Genomic DNA, 23,053 nt, shown 5'->3' on the forward strand with positions numbered 1-23,053 from the left:
TTATTTATCTATTTATTCATTTTACGTTTGTTTGTTTACTGACAACACATATTTTCATACCCATAAGAATTAGTTTGTGACTTCATTGCAAAATCATTCCGTTTAAAAAATGAGTAAATATTTTGAAATATATTCGCCTTAATTCTTTCAACCAATTGTTATTTTGTAAATTTTACAAAATGTTTTGCTAGATAACTACAATTCTGTTCTTTAAAATGCATTTAGTTACCTCAATAGTAAAAAAGGTGACAGTTACAGAGTAAAATTTTTTACATACAGTGTATAGTTTAATCTGATCCTTTAGAACAGGAGGCGTTAAAGAAACAATAAAGAATAAATCTAATCTTTAAGATTTACATTTTAAATTTGTTAACTATTTTCCTTAATCCTTTTATACGCTTTCAGATAAAAATTATACTAAATATATTGTATTTATCATCATTGTTATCTTTTTTTTTGTAACAAATGCAAAATATTTTATATCATTTAATAAATACTTCCAGTTAATTTGATTTAATGTTAAATCGTAATATCACATTTAATGCCGTGCAAAATTGCCATAATGTCATTAAGACATTTAATTAATTTTTCGTTCTTCTTGATCCCCATTATCGTGTGGTCAAATTCAAGAATAGTTAATTTGCGCGATAATATGAACTTGGTTTAGTATTAAGGCTACAGCATATAGCATAATTCAACGTTATTATTAGTTTCAAAAGTGAGGCACTATTTTGAAAATGATAATAACAGGTTATGTAATAAAAATCAATATAGCAGTCCAATAAAAAAGATCATTAACTAACTAAATAACTCTGCATATAGTGAATCAAATTACGCTAAATATTATCATACGTAACATGTTAAATTTTTGAATAGAAATAAGTAATGCAAAAGAATATCATAAATTACTCAAAATTTTTCCTATAGAGTTTTTTTTTTCCATACGTAAATTTGAATCTAATCTAAATTGTACGTTTTGATGTGAAAAAATTTTTATATCAAATTTTCTCATAATTACTTAAGTGTAAAATTGTTCTTAATTCTATTATTAGTATTGCTCTTTATGCTATTTTTAAAGATTTAATAATTTTTAAAAATTTTAAATGAGTTCCTGAAGAATTAAAACTAACCTTTAGTTTCTGGTTTTGTGAAATTAAATAAATGCACATTATTGAAAAGGTCAAATATTTTTAGAAGATTAAAAATTGATTGCCTGAAAAACAATTTCTAGTTAGTGTTCGAATGAAAAAGGATGTTAATGATGCGTCCATGCATTGCATGCCGTAGACGTTCATGCAATGCAAGTAATATGCAATAACTACAAACAAAATGTGTTTCATATTCAAAAAAAATTATTGAGTGCTAATTGACATTGACCAATACTGTGCTTCCTGATTTCAGTCACGTAACACACATTAAAAAATAAAAAAACCACTTAATAGTTTTCACAAAGAGGCACTTAAAAGCTCAGTTCTTGAACAGATGAGGAACTGTTGGGTGTTAATGTTTATGAAATAGAGAGTAGCCGTTGCCTGCAAAATTTGACCCTTCATTTCTCAGAGTATTTTGTTGAGAGAGCGATTTCCTGCTGTCATCGCAACAGAAGGATCAAAAAATTCACATATTAAAAGTGGGGATGTTTTTATTTTTGCTTAGCTTATTATTTTTTACCATTCACTCAATCACGTGGTGAAGATCTCGAAGACGCAAACAAAACTCATCATTGCTGTAAAAAAAGAATCAAAATAAAAAGTAATATTTTTAAAAACTACATTTTTGTAGTGGAGAATAGTAATTAAAAAACAAAAATTTGAAAAACGAAAAACATGGGGCGCATGAAATACATAACAGTAATGTTATATTAGTGTGTGTATGTGTGCTCATGAGAATATGTGTATGCATATCTGTAATTGTATCTGAATGTGGATGTGGAATATGCTTGTGTGCATGTGTATGAGGATGTATATGTGGCTGTGCATGTGTATGAGTAAGAAAATGTGTATGTGTATATGTACTGTTATGTATGCCATGCGCCCCACGTTTTTCGTTTTTCAAATTTTTGTTTTTTAATTATTATTCTCCACTACAAAAACGTGGTTTTTAAAAATATTGCTTTTTATTTAGATTTTTTTTTGTATTCACTTCCAAAATCTCAGTTTTTTCATTCACTGTACACAAAAATTTTCAACTGACGTGTAACACTAATTCGAAATAATCGAATCCACAACAAAAGACAATCGCGAAAATATTAATTTTTCTTTAATTTTAATTTTATTTTACTTTGTATGTCTTTTTTCTCTTCATTTTCATGCATTGTCACTCAATTCTGAAGTATGTGTCAAATTTGAAGTCTGTAGCTAGTCGGGAAGTTAGTTTAAAATCGATTAAAAAATTCCACCCGAACAGACATACACGAAGGCAAGTTGATATAAACGTGGTAAAAAGAAGACAAAATACAAATTAAAAATTTGTAATCCTGTCTAAGCATGTATTGCTAATGTATTTTAATATTTTTTTATGAATTTAAGCATGAAATCGTTTACAATCATTTCTAGGAGCACATGAATTTTGTTCAATATTATTTATGAATATTAAAGAAAATTCATTATTATATATTGTTTAATTATACATAATTGTTTTCAAAAAGACTAGACACATTTTACTAATGTATTTTAAAAATTTTAATGAATTTAAACATGAAATAATCGTTTGCAATCATTTCTAGGTACACATTGCTCTGGAACTTTACTTAATATTATTTCTAAATTTAAACACGCAATAATAGTTCATATTTTCTTTTTCCTACGAGCTGATTCGCTGGAGATACAATTTTTTTTTTAAACTAGAAACTTTTTACAACCATCAAAATTGTCTTGCACAATATATAAACTTTAATGATAACCAAACCTAATGCACATCTCACAACTGTATTTAAATATTACAATTCGTCAATTCCTCCTCTAATCCTAACACCTTAATTAGTTTCACACAATTTATTAACCAAACTATTTCACCGTCTAGCTGTTTCCCGCGGAGAAGTACTTTGATATTTCAATTTTAACTATTTTCAAGAGCTGTCCGCATTTTTTAAAAGTATGTATTGAATTTTAGTAGTAGCTTAAAATCTGTCTGGCAGCCATTAAATCCACACAAACCACCGTAAGCATGAGTTCGGGACATATGTAGGCAGCACACTCTCCGATATGAAACTGTCACTATTGACGATTCAGTAATCCTTGAGTAGTATTTCGTTAATTTTGAGAATCATTTCGTCACAAAATCACGTAATTTGTGACGAAACACGAGCTCTCAAATATATGACGAAAATGCTTCCTCAACTCGAAACCTCATCGCAGTTCATTGTGTAGGAGATTGTTAACTGGAATAATGAAACTAGAATAATGGCTTCGACAATCAAAAGTAAAGTGACTAATTGAGCCGGTCGACTGTATGTACCGAGGTTCGCAACCCGCTTCAAGCACGAGTGTAATTTAAATCTCTGTTTTATCTGTCCTTGTACTACCTATATACTGTCCATGATAAAGTGATTATTTGAAGGTAAATACATTATGCACTTTTAAGTCTTTTTTTTTTCAAGAAAAAAATAGAATTACGAAATATTTCTTTAATTTTGACGAAATTCGTTTCCTTGAAAAAGTGACGATAGTTGTTTCGTCACTCTGACGAAATTTTCGCTAACAGGAAACGATTTCGTCAAAAACGAAGAAAATTTCTAGCCACTTTTAAAAAAATCACCAATAAATTTAAATAATTGCTTTGCAACTAAGTTTTTATTTCTATAAAAATTCAAAATTATTTCAGACAAATATTTAACGTAAAACTAACCTAAATTATTACTTAAAACAGCCTAATAAAATAAATCTAAATTAATACTTAACATATAGCTAATTTTTTAACACTACTTAAATTATTACATAAGATAACCTAAAATAAATAATAACTGTAGTGCTGCCAATAGATAAATAAATATTCGAGTTTATGGTGCCACATTATAGAAATATATTTTTAGATTAGAATTTCAATTTTTTGACATTTTTTTTTTACTTCAATTTTTCAAACCTTTTTTATCCTTTCAGTTGTTCAACCTAATTTTATGTAAAATTTGCCAATGTTAATTATTTTTATACAGCTTAAATTGTTTGACTTTTTTTCAATTCTTTTCGGGTTTTTTTAATGCATTTTGTAAATTAATTTTGTCCCGTTTTTTCCCCTCAGTTACGGTTCCATTTTTCAATAGTTTTTTTTTATCATCATTAATTTCATTTTCAATTATTTTTTCAATATGTGCTTCACGTATTTTATTTTTAAAAAATACAACAATATAAGTGAGAGTCCACACATCGCTTTTTATTATTATTTTTTCTTTTTAGATCATAAAACTGTTTGTACTAAGTTTACAAATTCCCTCTTTTCATCCTCTTTTAAAAAGTCCATCTTTTATACTGAATAAATAAATTTACTCTTAAATCGAAACAACTCTCTTTTAACGATCTCTCACGACGAGTAATGTGACGATATTGCTCGATGTGTTTGCGATATGAAATTAGATTCCCTGGGAACAGATAAGAATTCCGATAAGGTCAAGAGGGGTGGAAATAATTTTAGTTTTGCAAAAAGATGCCATCATTTGACTGAGCTCTTATCTTAATCCAAACTAAAGCGTTTGAACAAGCAACTTTGCCAGCTGAACTTTGTTTATTAGACTAACATTTAATTGGGTTATACTGAACTTGATGAATAAACAAAACGTTAAACAGATTAACTGGTCATGTCTTGCATGGTCAAATTTTCTTTTCTATAACATCACTTTTGAATTTCACATAAAATTAGCGGATCCGTTAACAGTATTTAAGTTATATCATAATTTTAAAAGTTTAGGGATTTTTTTCACAATTGATTCAGAGGAGGGACAGCTATTTACATGGCTGCAATTTTTAAAGATTTAGTGAACTTTTTCACGTTTGACCCAGACTAGGGACAGCTATCTACATGCCTGAAATTCTGTAAAGATTTAGGGAACTTTTTCACATTTGACCCAAAGGAGGGACAGCTATCTACATGCCTAAAATTCTATAAAGATTTAGGAAATTCTTTTCACATTTGACCCAAAGGAGGGACAGCTATCTACATGCCTAAAATTCTGTAAAGATTTAGGGAATTCTTTTCACATTTGACCCAAAGGAGGGACAGCTATCTACATGCCTAAAATTCTATAAAGATTTAGGGAATTCTTTTCACATTTGACCCAAAGGAGGGACAGCTATCTACATGCCTGAAATTCTGTAAAGATTAAGGGAATTCTTTTCACATTTGACCCAAAGGAGGGACAGCTATCTACATGCCTAAAATTCTGTAAAGATTTAGGGAATTCTTTTCACATTTGACCCACAGGAAAGACAGCTATCTACATGCCTGAAATTCTTTAAAGATTTAGGGAATTCTTTTCACATTTGACCCAAAGGAGTGACAGCTATCTACATGCCTGAAATTCTTTAAATATTTAGGGAATTCTTTTCACATTTGACCCAAAGGAGGGACAGCTATCTACATGCCTAAAATTCTATAAAAATTTAGGGAATTCATTTCACATTTGACCCAAAGGAGGGACAGCTATCTACATGCCTAAAATTCTGTTAAGATTTAGGGAATTATTTTCACATTTGACCCACAGGAAAGACAGCTATCTACATGCCTGAAATTCTTTAAAGATTTAGGGAATTCTTTTCACATTTGACCCAAAGGAGTGACAGCTATCTACATGCCTGAAATTCTTTAAAGATTTAGGGAATTCTTTTCACATTTGACCCAAAGGAGGGACAGCTATCTACATGCCTAAAATTCTATAAAAATTTAGGGAATTCTTTTCACATTTGACCCAAAGAAGGGACAGCTATCTACATGCCTGAAATTCTTTAAAGATTTAAGGAAATTTTTCGCACTTGACCCACACGAGCTTGACACTCATATACAAACAATTCAAATATTATTTTATAGGATATGATAGTAATTGATATTGGGAGTAGTTTGATCATCATCTCAATCAAACTCCCTACTTCACGACTTCTCACTGTAACTTTAACTGATTAATTTGAGTTAGACTTCGGGAATCGTGAAAAATTTAAGGCAATATTAGTCGGAAATTAAACTACACGTGTCCAAATTCATTGCCCAGTCTAAATTTTTACAAGAGGAAAAAAAAACAATTGAATCTCACAAGATATCGGACGGTCTAAAAACCGGATTTTAATAATAATAATTTTAAAAAAGTTTACGAGTTCATTAGTTACAATTAAAATGGATTTAAATTTTAAATGTCGTGGCAGCTGGAAACAGTCAAAAATTTTAGGCTGATATTTGGATCTTGTTTGTCTATCACTATAGTTACATCATATGATTTTTCTGACCAATGAGAATTCTTTTTTAATGATGTGTAACAAAAATGTTATAGTAATTTAAGAAAATCATTAAAGGGTTACAACTTTAAGTTGGAATAAAAACTGTTAAACTTTAATGAAAAACTTAAACGTGGTGAAAAATCCATATTTATTTATGAAATTAACATGAGGTTTTTCTTTTTTTTAAAAATTCTAATTTGTTCGAAAGCTTTGCAATTAGGATCGTTTTCCTCTTTCTCAACTGAGTGAGAAAAAACTATTCGAAGTATGAACTTCAAATTATGATGAGAAGTAGAAAAATACGATGGAATAAAAAAAAATTTAAAATTTGATAGTTATTTCGAGAAATTTTAGCTGCTGAACTTGTAACAAAAAATATAATGCCTATTTTTACTTCAGCCTGCAGAAAAGCAACTGCAAAGTTGAAATTTGATGTGCTGGAGATGGCAATTTAACACAAATCTTTTTTCCAAAATTCCAATTTGTTCTAAAGCTATTGCAATGCCACTTTTCTCACTTATTTTGCTTTAAATATTAACTATTTATTCATTATTGTTGAAAAATGTATTGATTTCTTTCGAGTTGTTTACTTTATAAGCACGTGCTTGAATGTAGTAAAAAAAAAAAAGAAAATTTCATAATGTAAAAATTTTTGTATTATTTTTTTTTAATCAAATTTTAAAAAAAATTCTAAATCTATTATTAGTTTTTCCCCATACTAAAGCTGTAACTTATTAATTTACATCGTAAAGAAATTTTGGCTTTGTATGAAAAGGTCAACCATAAGTGATCTCTAAATAGCTTACATGGAGGAAGAATAAAAAATATGGTTAAAGCCGTGGTTCTCGCTTGACGCAAAAATAATTGCCATATTTAAATTGATATGTGATGAGCTTTAGTTTTGACCGTCTGAAACTTTAGAAAAAAAATATTCTTGTAAAAGAAAAAACATGCGTTTTACAATACAGCCGTTTTTTCCTCTATTTTTTAATTATTTTAAAAAAAAGGACTTTCAAGCTTTAAGTCTATTTCAATTATAACTGTAAGTCCGTTTACTTGGAACTTGGTGAAAGAAATGCCTAAAATAAAACCCTTGAATTTTATTTACGAACTGGCACGATAAAAATCAGAAACTTTTTTTTGATATAAAGTTTGTATAAATTATATCCAATGTTATCAGTGGCAGCATGTATAGATATAAATGTTAAGTGGGGTGAAAAACAACACATAGAGTAATCAAGATCGTAGGGGATTTTGAGGATTTCATGATAAAAGGAAAAAATATCATAAACATTTTATAAAACCGACATTTACTCAATGTAGAAAAACTCTTAAAATATAACCCATATCCTAGAACTTAAAAAAAAAGCCTAAAATGAAAAAAAAAATATTATTAAAACCCACAAAAATGCTGTGAAATTAAAAAACAAAATGTATATGTCATAAAAATCCAGGTCTAATTTGATGACACATTAAAGTTAATAATTTTGCTGCGCGAGTGCTTCTCTTTCACTAGCATTCAAATGCCCTTAGTTTAAAATTCTAAAACTTATCGCATTCCAAAAACAACTAACTAGGTGAAATATTCTAACTAGTACTAAGTTAAATGCTGAATATATAGTGAGCCTATAGCTTTGGCATGATAAGAAACCTAACCTGGTCTTTGAAGTCAAAAGATAAATCGTGTTATCAAACTAAAATAATTCAATTTTTGTAGCAATGTCAATCAAACTTTAATACAGATAGTACGAATTCCTGTTGATAGAATGCGTCTTAAAATTTTTGCAGAAATTCCCAAGGAAATTACGAATTTGTAATAACAACTCCTTATTTAAGTTCGAAATACTATACAGAAATCAATATCCTAAAAGTTACTATCCATATGCCAGGTAAGTGAATGCTATCTATAAAAGCATTTTTTCGAGTTTATGTGACATAAAACAAAAATAGTCTAAAACCATGTCTAATTATAGTCGGTGCATTCTTATTGGTCAGATAAATCATATGGTAGTTAACAAGGAAGATCCAGAAATTTTGCTGTCATCAGCTTAAAATCTATATAAGCTATAACGGTTTTTATCTGCACGGTAAAAAATTGCGATATAAAGTACCGGCGCTTTGGGTGTATCATCAGTAAAATCCATTTCTAACGTAAAATATTATGTCATAATTTTTTCAGCAATATTTATTTAATGAAGATTGATTCAGTGATTTTATGATAATATTTACAGTAAAAATATATATATGAGTTTTTTCTTTTTCAGTAACATGTTCTGGTAAAAAGTACCGGCACCCTAAGTGCCTGTACTTTTTACTAAAATTTGATCATATCTAAAAAATCATACTTTATAAGAATATGAAAGTCCACACAAGTTAAAAGTTGTTTAACGCTATAAAACGTTAATATGTCGTAACAAACTATCGAAACTGTCGAAAATTATCATTTTTTAATTAAATGAAAAATATTTTTTGTGTTTTTTTTAAAGTAATAAGCAATTCTGGAAAAAAAATTTACAAAATTATTGAGGGGGCACGTGCCCCCTCCCCCCGACACTACGCCTATGATCCCAACAGAATGGAGAACTAAGTCTGTGTTAATAGAATATAACATTTTGAGATCTCTGAAATAAATACGCTTTAATTGTAGTTTAATTTTTCTATGGCCAAAAAACAAAAATTAATCTGAAGCAATCATGGAAGTTGGTGGGCGGCAGTGAGCAAGGAACGGGACCTCCAAGTTTATTCCATATTTCGTTATAATTACTGTCAAATGAAATTTTAACTCTGATTATCCAGAATGTGAGGATCAAAAAAAAAAAATACGAATTTAAATGTCGAAGATTATAAAAAGCTTTCTCAGGCTAATATCTATCAAAATATTGATAACTTGTACTTTGTTAATGTTAAAAAGTAATTTTTCTTTAGATTGTATTTATTATTCTTGGCAAAATACAAATATATCATTTAATGTTTCGAAATTTATAATTGAAAAATAGTATGGATTAAAATATCGTATAGTGCATTAATCTGGACCATACGGTAAGTGCTGTAAAGTATAGTGCATTAACCAGCACATTACCTAAGTAAATTGCGGAAAATCAAAAGTTTTTTGCAATTTACCTGGGTAATGTGCTGATAATGGTCTTCGAATCGTTAAAGATCAAAGTCTTGTTTCTCTCATTCTGGCAACTAATTTCTTGAATGTTTGATTCTATTAATTTAATTCCTAAGATGCCAAAAAATAAATAAATGACCTTATATTAATTTCCTTAATTGTAATAAGATTTTAAACTCTTGATTCGTTGTTATATATTTTTAAAGTGTTTGATGACTGATTCCATCAATTGTAATGATTGTTTTGTTGTAGTAACTGATTTTCTAAAAAAGCATAAAATAAATAAAGTTATGTTGATTTAGGGATGCAGAAACGTTGCTGATGTTCGAACATAGATCTTATGCTTACTCATAATTAGTTTCGAATAGGTAATGTGCAGTTCATCTAGGTAGTTTGCAGGTTACCTTAGTAATTTCAAAAAGGGGGAAAAAATGGCATTTCAAAGGAACACCCTAATTAATAATTAGTTTCGAGTAGGTAATGTGCAGATTATCTAGGTAGTTTGCAGGTTACCTAAGTCATTTCAAAAAGAAAGAAAAAAATTGACATTTTCACGGATCACCCTAGTTAATAATTAGTTTCTAATAGGTAATGTGCTGATTATCTGAGTAGTTTTCAGGTTACCTAAGAAATTTCAAAAGGAAAAAAATGGCATTTCAACTGATCACTTTACTTAATAATTAGTTTCTAATAGGTAATGTTCAGATTATCTAGGTAGTTTCCTGGTTACCTAAGTAATTTCAAAAAGGAAAAAAAATGGCATTTCAAATGAACACCCTAAATAATAATTAGTTTCTAATAGGTAATTTGCAGATTATTTAGGTAGTTTGCTGGTTACCTAAGTAATTTCAAAAAGGAAAAAAAATGGCATTTCAAAGGAACACCCTAATTAATAATTAGTTTCTAATAGGTAATGTGCATATTATTTAGGTAGTTTGCAGGTTACCTAAGTAATTTCAAAAAGGAAAAAAAATGGCATTTCAAAGGAACACCCTAATTAATAATTAGTTTCTAATTGGTAATGTGCAGATTATCTAGGTAGTTTGCGGGTTACCTAAGTAATTTCAAAAAGGAAAAGAAAATTATCATTTTCCCGGATCACCCTAGTTAATCTGCAAATTAGCTAAATAATTTATAGATTAACTGATTTCTGTAGCCTAAGTGATTTCTCTAGAATAATTGTACAAAAAGTTTACAGTTCACATCCAGAAATGGAGCGAAAACACAAAATAAATATTAATAAGAGTAAATTATTCAAATTTTTGTCCATTTTCCTAACGAAACTATTGGGGACACATTTTTCAGATTGCAACAATTATCTATTTCTTGACAGTCAAATATCCAATTCCATTGATAAAAAAAAAATAATATATGTTTACTTGAAGATAACACGCTTTGTATTTTAGTTAATATTAGTACATTCTAACACACGGAGTGCAAAATATCCTCTTTCAAGGACTTTTTCAAACCCCGAAAAATATAAGTTATGAACGGTAATAAGTGTTAATGCGGACAGAAAAATCTTTGGAAATCATTTTGGTACTAAATGAAAAGCTTTTGAAAAATTTTGACACATTTTTGACGTTTCATTACAGGAATAAAGTTTTAGATACTTTTTTGAGAAAAAGCAGAAGGGCAACAAAGGGGTACTAAACAAGGACTCTGGAATTTAAAATCTTTTCGCATTTCTCAATGAGACATTATGTAGTTTTACATTAATGTGGCTAAATAATATGAAACATAATTTTGATTTTCATAAATGTGACTGAATAATATGAGGCATAATATGGTTTTAAATAAATGTGGCTGAATAATAAAAGGCAATGTAGTTTTACATAAATGTGGCTGAATAATGTGAAACATAATGCGATTTTAATTAAATGTGGTTCAGTTTTATTAATACAATACTCAATATCATTCTTTAACTCCTTCCTTCTCGCTCCCGTGAAAATGACTGGGTGAGGTTTCGCCCTCTATTTCTCACTCCCCTGATATTGACGGGCTGGAGTGTTCAGTAGTAACGCGCCAATAAGAATTAAACTAATTCATTTCTTTTGTCCGGAAAACATTTCATTTCTCCTTTTACAAACCAGATGGCAGTACCAGGATATTTTTAAGGTAATTGTAGATAGAGTATTTTAAACCAGATGTTAGAACTAATCAAATATGTAATACAAATCCAAATTTAAAAAAATAGGCACTGTTATAAACGTTTTCTTGAAAATTAACTGATCGTTAAGGGGTTAAAGCGTAGGTGACGTTGGGATTTTTAGTCTTAGACTTTGAAAAATCCACAAGTCTAAACAGTGTTAAATCATATGAACTGGACCGTCAATTTTGATCAGCAAAACGTGAAATAACACAGCAATGCTCAAAATATTTTCTCAACAATAAAAATCAGCTGTACTTTCTTATAGCATTCCATTTTTAATAATCCTAGGCTGCCTATTTTGCATGAATTTTTCGACACCCTTCAGGCAGTTCTTGTTTTTCTAAATTCAAGGTATTACTTTTTAAAAGTTACTTTTACTTTTTAAAAGTTATTTCCCTTCCATTCATACTTCAGATATTTCTTTTAATATTTTATTCAAATATTTAAACTGAAAATGAAGAATGTTAAAATCGGCTAAGATAGCTATCTTTCAATGTTTTAACATAACTCACAAAGTTATGAAAACGGAATATGTGAATGTAAAGTTTCCTGAATATACAAAGGATTTATTTTATAATTAGTTTATTTATCTTTCTCACTTTCTAAGGAATATATGGAATCCATCAATAAATTATTTAAATTTCAAGTAGATTCCTTTTGTTTAAAAAAAATTTGCCCACTTTGTTATTAATGCGTTTTCAATAACTTGCTTTCATGTCTGCAACGATGGAATCTTGTAATCGAAATTTCGATCACTTTCCGACTAGCTTGAAAGCTCAAATCTCTATGGGAATTCTGGAAACTTCTGACTAAAAGATATTGTAAATTTCGATCGTTTCCGGAGTAAAATTTATCACGATATTATCGTCAAAAAGAAATTTATCGTCAACTAGAATTCATGTAACCTTCCAAGTAGTTAGAGCACTCTTATTTATCTTATTTCGAGATTTGCCTTGGATGACAATATAAGTTAAACTAAACTCAGTGGCGCGACAGCCCATAGAGGGCCAAGGTCTACTCTGCGCATCTCAATTTTCTTGACCGTGGGCTCTGGGGTGTAAAAGCAGATGTTCTGGTTAGGTGGTCAGCCGAACGTGGAACTCCCAGTGTTTAGTTCCCAAGCATGCTTGGTACTCATTTATCGATCCACTGAAGGGATGAAAGGCTAAGTCAACCTTGCCCGGCCCGAGGATGGAAGTCAGGACCTGTGGCACGGAAGCGCGAAGCGTTACCACTCAGCCACCGGGAGTCGACAATATAAGTTATGAATGTTTTTTTAACTCCATACGCAGAATTTATCGGGACATTATCACAAAACATTTATCGCCAATAGAAATTTTGTCCTATTTCTGAATGATTAGAGAACTTGAAATTTAATTGCAGCTTTGTGCTGGATTGCAATTTCAATATTTTCCAGACTGCCACAAGCAGAATTTACTTCGCCAAATATAATTTTATTTTCTATTTTATAACCAGGCAAACTACTCATATTTCTTCCGGAGCGCTTGTAACTGAGAGGGAGAGAGTACGCCTAAGGACATAGCACTTTTTAATGAGTAGTTTACATTAAGAGGACGCAGGCGAATACCTTCATAGCAAATTCTTTTTCGTCTACAATAAAGAACATAGAATTTAAAGAATATAAAAAGTGAATTCAGGTAAACCATGAAGTTTCAAATACGGGGGGGGGAGTTTCGAAATACCAATATAACTCAAGATTACACAGAGAAGAAGTAATCGAGCAATAATTTGTTTTCATTAAAAAAAATATATTCAGAATCTTAAGCTTTACGGTTCGCGCACTAGGTTTGTCTCTTCTCTGAACTTTTAATTTTAAATATCACTGGAGGAAAAACAAAATTTGTCACGAAAAGTTTCTACAGCAGTAAAGCCTCAAGAAAAAAAATAGGATATTCCTTGTGCTGCATGGACGCAGTGTCTAAACACAAAATGATAATTACCATGTGATGATCATCATTTGGTTCTTAAGCACTGAGGAAGGTTCTAGTTTAAATAACCAAAACTATACTATTTCTATTTCTGTACTTTATTTGTCCTTTATCCACATTGTTTTCTTCCTTTAGTATTCATGAGGGGTGTTAACCCCTTAAAATATTGTAGTGCATTATCCAGCTAATTTTAAGAGAAATACATTCGAAATACCAAGCATACTTATACTATTAAATGTTCACTTTGATAATGTCAGTGTGAAGGAGTCGACTGGGGTTCGAACCATGCGGTGGACTGTTTTTCTTTCCATTTTTTGTTGTTGTTAACAAATAGTAAAAATTTTATTTTTGTTTTATTTATTGTACTTTTCAAATCATTACACATTGCTTGATGTATACACTGCAGAAATGATCTAATCTTTCGATTTAATAATATTGATTCAGGTAATAATATTTATATAGTTATAGTGTTTGCAATAATTAAATAGTTAATTTTTTATTAACTAATACCAGAGCTCTTTCTAGGCAGGGTAAACAGGGCGCAGCATTCTGCTGCCCTTTTAGTCAAAAGAATCCACCCTGTTGCCCCTAATGTAAATTAGTGCCCTGATGTAATACACTCCATACCCTTTTTGCCCTTTCTTTCCTCAACCTTTCTTTATTTGTCCCCCAAACTCTACAATGGATTTCTTATACTTTTGTTATTTTCAACTCTTTTTATTTAGTTTGTCATTGCTGTCAATACATAGATTTATATGGGAAAGGAAAAATAGCAATCACACCCCATTGTTGCACTTGTCTTTGAAAGTTTGCAGTTACTTCCACTATCATTAAATCATAATTATTATTAATCTTTTAATTATTAAATCATAACTAGAGACACTTAAAAACATACATTTATTATTTTATTAATATATGCATGAATTTTAAGCAAATTACTAATCAAATTAGCTCATTAACTCGATATATATGTTAATTTATTAATAAAAATTAGTAATTAATATGATTGCTTTGCTACTTTTTGTAAAATAAAAATATTATTTTTTCTTTTACTAACTGACAATGTTTTTTAATAGAACGTGTAAAGCCCATAGAAAGAAATTATTGCCTTTTTAGAATAATAATGCCCTTTTTTTAAACTTTTGCACCCTGCCCTTTTTTCTGTCTAGAATGAGCTCTGTCAATACTATGTATTTTGTTACTATAACCTGAATTGTAATCATCATGAAACAATTGAAAACAAAAAATTATTTGGCACCTTACGCAGTTGATAAAAAATAACTTGAAGAATGTTTTTGAAGTAGATCTACTTAAAAACATACTTCATTAACATTCAAAAATATTTCTCGATATTTTAAGAGTTTAGATCTGCACAAATCATATCTTATCAATTTAATAAAAATTGACGAGTTGTAGTTTTTATTTTAAAATAGTCATCACAAGGATTATTTCTCTATTTTGCTCAATTGACTATGCAGAGTTCCGTAAACACTGCATTAGATATGTTTAACTGCTTACGAAAAAAAAATGCCACAAAGTTACACCATATTAGTACATTTTGGAGGAGGAAAACTTAACTTTTTAAGTATTATAACCACTGTTTATATTATTTCCATCAACGGATTTAACAATAACTGGAATTTAAATGTCAAATAATATCTAGCAACAAAAAAAATAATAATAAAACAATTTATGTAAAAATTAATACCATTTGTAAACATAAAGATATTCATTTAAAAAGAGCATAAGAAAAATACTGTAATTCAAATGTCAAGTAATATTTAAGAATCAAAAATTCAGTAAACAAAATAAAATTAAATTAATACTATTTGTAAAGAGTAAAAATTTAATTAAAATTTTTTTAAATAGAAAACACAGTCAAGTGCTTGATTCAAACCCCAAGCGTCTCGTTGTTATATATATATATATATATATATATATATATATATATATATATATATATATATATATATATATATATATATATATATATATATATATATATATATATATATATATATACACCGAAGAGCTATTACATTATGACCACCCTGCTAATAACATGTAGGACCACCTTTAGCCCTCAAAACTGCTAGCACCCGCCGTGGCATTGATTCCACAAGGTGCTGATAGGTAGTCTGAGATAATTGGTACCAAACGCTCACCAACTGGTCCTGCAATTCCCTCACATTGCGAGGGGGTAGCGTGGTAGCACGAATTTGGTTTTCCAAGTAGGACCACAAATGCTCTATTGGATTAAGGTCAGGTGAATTTGAGGGCTAAGACATGACTTGAAAGTCACGGGAATGTTCCTCGAACCAATCCATGACGATTCGACCCTTATGACATGGTGCATTATCCTGCTGGTAAACACCATCCCCCGCAGGAAAAACTGTTGCCATGAATGGGTGAACCTGGTCTGCAACTATGTTCAAGTAGCTTACTGACGTCAGGGATTGTTCTATGAGGATTATGGGTCATAATGTGCCCCATGAAAACATTGTTCCTGGGCGAGCCCATTGTTATAGATGGAGGGTGGTTATAATGTAATGGCTCTTCGGTGTATATATATAAAAACTAAACTCAGCGGCACGACAGCCCTAGAGGGCCAAGGCCTACTGTGCCCATCTCAGTTTTCTTGACCTTGGGCTCTGGGGTGCAGAAGCAGATGTTCCAGTCAGGTGGTCAGCTGAACGCGGAACCCCCAGTGTTTAGTTCCCAAGCATGCTTGGTACTATATATATATATATATATATATATATATATATATATATATATATATATATATATATATATATATATATATATATATATATATATATATATAGTAATTTTAAACCCGATCAAGAAGACAAGGGAACTTCTGAACCTTCTTGATGAAACTAACCGGAATTTACGTTACATATATAGAGGAAAACCACAAAAAACCTCCCACGGTTAACCTGACAACAAGGGGACTCTAACTCATGATCCCTCTACTTTTGAGGATATTTTATGTCAGCACGGATATCTTAGTCGGTGCAAGCAGGGTGCAAAATTCGCATCGACCAGCCATCGCTGGGATTCGAACACGGTTCACCTCAATGGAAGGTGAATGCTCTATCCCTTAAGACACCCGGCTCCGTCTCATTGTTAGTCATGTTTCCAGGAATTAGACCACTGCTCTGTTATCGGAGAAGATTTAACTAGTAGTATGTAAAGTATGCCTAAATTTTCAAACACCTTTTTCTCGAAATCGGCCTTCTGGTGCGCCTTGTCATTTTGAGGCGAGCACACTTTAAAGTTATACAACTAATATACCAAGTTTCATCCCTAAGTGAATTTCTCAAGTTGTGTCCTCTCCAAAACTGTTTCCGGAATATTGCTGGTAAATTTTATCTCCCATTTATTTATTTCTAATCAAAATTCACCTATTTTCATCACCAATGACTTTTTCAGGCAAATTAAATTAACAGAGGCAAAAATAAAAAAATAATAATACAAAATAAAAATGTCAAAGCTATGTATTTTCAGTAGTTTAAAAAGAAGAAAATACTTTGATTTTTATCATATCTAAAATATAAAATGTAGGGTGCATAGCTTTCCTAACAAACTTCTATCACCACCAGAAAATTACCCCCACTTCGAAAGCGAAAAGTTTTTTTGCTTTAGTTGTAACAAAAATCGAACTATTTTTTTCCGTTTTAATTTACATAAGAAACGTTGCTATTGTTTATTTTATTTTATTATTAAGTTTAACTTCATTTGTAAGTCCTCAAGATTTTCAATTTCTAGTGTACAGAAAATGCAGACTTAGCATGCATATTTTCGGTAAGAAATGTATTGAAACTTATTTTCAAATTTTTGCTATTTCTGTTTAGAAAACGATCTTAAAATTTTGTTATTTATGGAAATGTTTTTTCTCATTTCAAAATTTATTTTTAATGAATATAGCCATATGAAGAAAAAAGATTTCTCAGCAGATATTTAATTTTTTCAAAAAAAAATTTTTGAAGTACATGTCTTAAAGTTTTTATTAAAAAATTTTTTAAAAAATTTTATACAAGGTACTCTTTTTTTTTTAAAAAAATTTATACACTTCTTATCGAAAAAATATGTTAAATTTTGTTTATATTTTGTTATAAAATTCTTTTTTTAATAAAAATTTTCTAATCGATATTTTTTTACTTTCTAAAAAATTTAAAATAATTAGATATTTAAAATAAATAGTTAAAAGAAAAATTAAAAAAAAAATTTTTTTTAAAGAAAACATGAATGCTGAGTAAAAAATAGGTACAAAAAAGGTAAACTATTTTTATATTTACGATTTCTTGACGTGAAAATTAACAATTTCAAATATTTTGAAACAATTTTCATATACAGTTTCATGCAATTAGGAAAAAAGGGTATGTTTTAAAATTAAAATCTATCAAATTCTATATGGACACAAACGTACTAAAATTTTCTTAAAATTCAGCACAATTTACGAACTTTTTAATGTATGAACATTTCTTTAATTTATCCATGTAATGCATGTTATTTTTTAATGTATGCATTCAAAACAAAAGCTTAAAATTAAAAAAGTAGAAAACGATTTTAAAAGTTAATCCCTATTACAACTAAAACCGTTTTTACCTATAACTGCTAAGTGCTCATCATATATAAATATTATTTAATGAAGCATAGCATGTGGATTATTCTATAGAAATCTTTCCATTTTTTTTTCATTCAATTTATTTTTGATTTCCCCCCCTTTTTTAAACCATTAAAGCCTTCCAATTATCCGTCTTAAAATCATTGAAGTTATTATAATTTAAATATTATGATTTTACATTAAGAGCAATAAATATTATACCAAAAATATACTAATAATTGTAAAGTATTTTTCTGTTTTGCAAAATGCCAATTTCTTCTCAAAAGTACATTTGTTATTTAATATATAAAAATCAAACCACATAAGCTGACATTAGTAACTGAATATTTAAGGATTTTCAATTTGAAAGTTTTAAATTTGTGCACAAGCAATGAATATAAATTTGTTCCAATGAAAATATTTTTTTCCAGCTTTATCCGTGGTCTGTGGATGTTTTCAGCTTTATCCGTGGTCTGCGCATAGGAGAAATGAACGAGAAAGAAGACAAGCACAGATATGGGAAAAAACACTGCTCATGCATCAGCTACGACGGTTAACGAGTAGGTGCTTAGCCTTTATATTTTAGAAGTATAAAAGAGATAGGTATAAACTATAAAATCTTTCTTAAACGAGACTGAGGCTAAAAAGAGAGCAAGGCTATATGAAAATGCGCAAATAATTTCAGGAGACGGGTATCAGTGTAAGGAATACCGGTCAATAGCACTTCAGCTTGCAAAATTAGTGAAAGGAATGTCACATTACCAGAAGATGTGTTTATAATTAAAAATAGCTGGATCAATCAGGTTAATAATCAGAAAGAAATGTGTACACTTGCTCGGTATTTCTCACACTGTTTTTAATTTATTTATTATTTTTATTTATTTAAGGTAACGAGCCATTACCTGGCATACACTTTCTCGGTATTCCTTGCACTGATTTTTTTAATATGTAGTAACATTTAAAAAAAAGGAAAATTTTTTAATATCTAAATAAAATAAATGTTGATGTTAATAAGGTAAAGCATTTCTTGTGAAGCATTTCTCAAAATATCGCAAACATTACTAAGTTCATTCCGAAAAGGAAGAAAAATTTCAAGAAATAAGCGTGAAATAATTTTTATTTTATCAAAAATAAAGTTATATTCATAATTATTCAACATTTATTAAATAATAATGAAATACACATGGATTTCATTTTCGACGAGAAAGTTGGCGAGCGGCAGGCAATTTTTAAATTGCCATTTGTTATATTTTGTCACCGATGAGGACCGTTAATTTTGCACAACACTTTCGAAGTGTGACTGTTGCCAGACACTGCCAAGGATTATTGTTTACATTCAAAACTATGCACGTTACGTAAACAAAAGAAGTATAGCGGTCTCTTTCTCACAATATACATACAATATTTTTAAAAAACAAGCAAGAACGTTATAAGGGATTAAAAGAAAATGCATCCTCACCTATGAGAAGATGTTTTTTGCGTTCTCGAATGGTTTAAGTATGATTGCGGAAGAACAAAATGACCAGCACACTCAGCCTAAACTTTCTGGAGGAGGCATTTTGTTTCCGCTTCCCAAAATCGACTTCCTCTGTCGCTTTCTGCAACGCACCAAGTAGAACAGAACTTCTCTTTGCTGGACTACACAGTTCAAAGTTCGAAAGTCTTGGACTGTTTCTATTTACTTTTTTTTTTCTTCCTTTCTCTCACAAAATTATTAATCAGTTAGAAATTTAGAAAATTGATCGAGGGAAGAAAATACTACGGATGCAGCGAGTGAGGAAGTCGGCGCAGATGAAATATCCGCTTTCTTACATGAACAGACTAAAATTACTTTTTTAATAATTATGTTTAATTGCAAAGACATAACTGTTAACTAGACATGAAAATAACCACTCGCCACGTGGCAAGTCAACAAGAAGAAGCGGCGAGAGTTAAATAAACAACCGGTCACATTTTCACCACGCTTTTTTTTCTTTCTAATGTGCAACTAATTTTCTTGCACGGTGACGTCAAATCAGTATACTTAACTAAATTTTGTCACATATTAACACTATTTTTATTGTTGAATTAACTTTTTATAACCGTAGAAATATATTTATATATATAATTTAAACCGGGCAAAAAAAGTGGCTACTGAGCTATTAGAGTCTACCAGCCACTGGCTACTAACTAGAGCCCGGAATTTGATGACCTAAAAAATCTCAACTAATGCCCCTAAAAAGTGCAAAAAATGCCTTTAAAAAGTGCAAAAAATGCCCTTAAAAATACTCTAAAAATGCGAAAATTGTGCTTAAAATGCCTTAAATAAAGTAAAAATATTGAACTAAAACAATGTTTTACTCTTTAAAATTATTGCGAGTCATTTAAAAAATATAAAGCAATGCAATACTTATTCTGCTTTCATTAAAGTTTGAAAAATGTGTCTTATATCCTAAAATAACAAAAAAAGGAAAATATATTGACACCAAAGCATTTTCATTTTGTATAGAAACTTTAATGAATATAATAACTTCCACCTCCTAATATTTCTAAATGTCAGAATTACATTGGCTTATTAAATGTTTTTTGATAATTTGAAATGTAAACGAGCGTCTCTTGTCTGAAAGTAAATTTTCATTCCTGCAGAAGCTTCTTTCAACGTCTACTGATGTTATTGGTGCGTACTTGAAAAAGACGGTCTCACTTACTGACAATTCTTCTTAAATTTGAAAAGATGTTGCTTTCCCTGTTAAAATCCTAGAGATTTTCTTCATTGTTTGGAAGCCAGTGTAATAATAAAAATTGATAAAAAAAATAATAAAAATTGGAAAAAATTTACAAAAAACTTAAAAACTGCTTTAAAATGCAAAATACGCACCAAAATTTAAAGAAAAATGCCCTATAAATCTAAAAAAAGGCTCTAAAGGACAAAAAATTTCGAAAAATGCAAAAAATGCAAATGTCATCAAAATCCGGGCCTTACTACTAACTGAAAATAAAAAAATTCAGGTTTACTGACAACCCTCATTTAAAAAAAAAAAAAATGCAGAAGATTCAAATAAAAAATTGCAGAAGAAATTACTTATTACGCAAAATGTTTTACGCGTTTTCAATTTTTATTCCTTATTCAAAAAATCATCACTGGAATATAGTGTTCACAAGTAGAATTTAGCGTTTTTACACAATCACCTCAAATAAAACTGAACTCAATGGAAAATTGGTCTTCTTTGTACTATCTAATATTTAACATCTTTTATTTTGCATTACTTAATAACCTACAATGCTAATCAGGCTGAAACCCAGCGAAAGTTCAAGACGTCATTGTCCGTGCAAGACAGGAGAGCCTATTCTTACGCACGTCGTTCTAAGTAGGTACAAAATTGTAATTTCTATTTGAGCCGTGGTGGCTCAGGGAATAGAGCGCTTGCATCCCAATGAGGTGACTAAGATTCGATACAAATTCTGCACTCGGCCACTGTACTGACGTAAAATAGAGTAGACAATGGTAGAAGAATCATGGGTCAGAAACCCTGTGGAAGGTTCTTCTCTCCCATATAACGCAAATGCGAATTAGTTCCATCAAAAACTTCACTACGAAGGCAAGTTTCTCCACTGCTTGATCGAGGAGTTCCCTTGTCTTCTAGGTTGAGTTCAAAATTACAAGGTTATGGAGTTGTTGAAAGATGTTAACTCAGAATTGGATTGGCTGTTCAACGCCGGTTATAAAAAAAGTAAAATTTACATTTTCAAAATGCAGAAAATTTGAGAGACATTAGAAAATGGAGTGTAAATAAAAAAAAATTTTGCCGACTGCATAAGAGTTGTCAACTATGCTTAAATATTTCTAATTCACCACATTACTACACTTTTGAAGATACCAGTTATTAATTAATTATTAAATTAATTTAATCAAACTTAATTTATTTCGTTCATCCCTAATATACAGTACAATAAGCAAAAAAGAAACAACAAAAAAAAACGGACCACACTAAGTATCTTTTGATCTAATGATTGGATCGTCACATTCTAGAACGCAATCTTCGATGGGGTGATCTTAAATATACTAATTAATAAGTGCAGACTATATTTTATATTACGAATTCAGATACAAAAACGTATTTTCTCCTAATAAACATACCTTTTTCTCCTTTTTTTTGTGACGGATTCGGATTTTTGATCCCCAAAATACCGCCAGCTGGAAAATATGATGGGAAGGAGGGCGCTCCAAAGTTTCGACCCCTTAATGTTAATTTTACTTCTTGAGTATTTCTCGATAGCTCGAGAATTTTTTAAGCGATTGAGAAATTTCAGCACACAATTATAAAATTCATTTATCCTAAGATCATTCCCTGGAAAAAATAATTTTTAGTAAATATTTATTATTTTACCTAATAAAGATCTAAAATATTTTGAGTCGTAAAGTCTATAAAATGTTGCCTCGTTTTAAAGAATATAATTTTACAAGGCAAGATACAAAATTTGAGCAAAATCCGTCGAATAGTTCCTGAGAAATTTAATTTCAAATATCTGACCTTTTGGGAATTCAATTTCTCAAGAAATATTCGACCAATTTTGCTCAAATTTTGTATTTTGCCATATAAAATTATATTCTTTAAAATGATGCAAAAATTTGTATACCTTACAATTCAAAATTTTTTTGAATAAAATAATAAATATTTTCAAAAATTATTATTGCATGGTTCTTTGATTCAAATCCCAGCGATGCTTGGTCAATACGAATTCCGCATCCAGTATGCACCGACCACAGTGCTAATCGTGGGAGGTTCTCGTGGTCTTCCTCTAGTACATCCTCTAGTACATGTAACTCAA

At 29.8% G+C, this 23,053-nt stretch overlaps 1 protein-coding gene across 3 annotated transcripts in view; it reads right to left on the bottom strand.

Annotated features, from left to right (window-relative positions):
* LOC107456523 (uncharacterized) overlaps positions 1-19,900 on the bottom strand; it is a 60,106-nt gene extending 40,206 nt beyond the window's left edge. Inside the window, exon 1 of one of the 3 annotated variants that reach the window (XR_011637283.2) lies at positions 19,704-19,876. The gene's annotated coding sequence lies outside the window, so the exon portion shown is untranslated. Of the gene's footprint in view, positions 1-19,703 lie in introns of all 3 variants that reach the window. The other 2 variants (XM_071183439.2, XM_071183442.2) reach the window with 2 other exon arrangements.
* Between the last annotated feature and the right edge of the window lie 3,153 nt (positions 19,901-23,053).

This window comes from Parasteatoda tepidariorum, chromosome 7 (assembly GCF_982258835.1).
Source record: "Parasteatoda tepidariorum strain Cologne lab strain chromosome 7, Ptep-v5.0, whole genome shotgun sequence".
Lineage (NCBI taxonomy): Eukaryota > Metazoa > Arthropoda > Arachnida > Araneae > Theridiidae > Parasteatoda > Parasteatoda tepidariorum.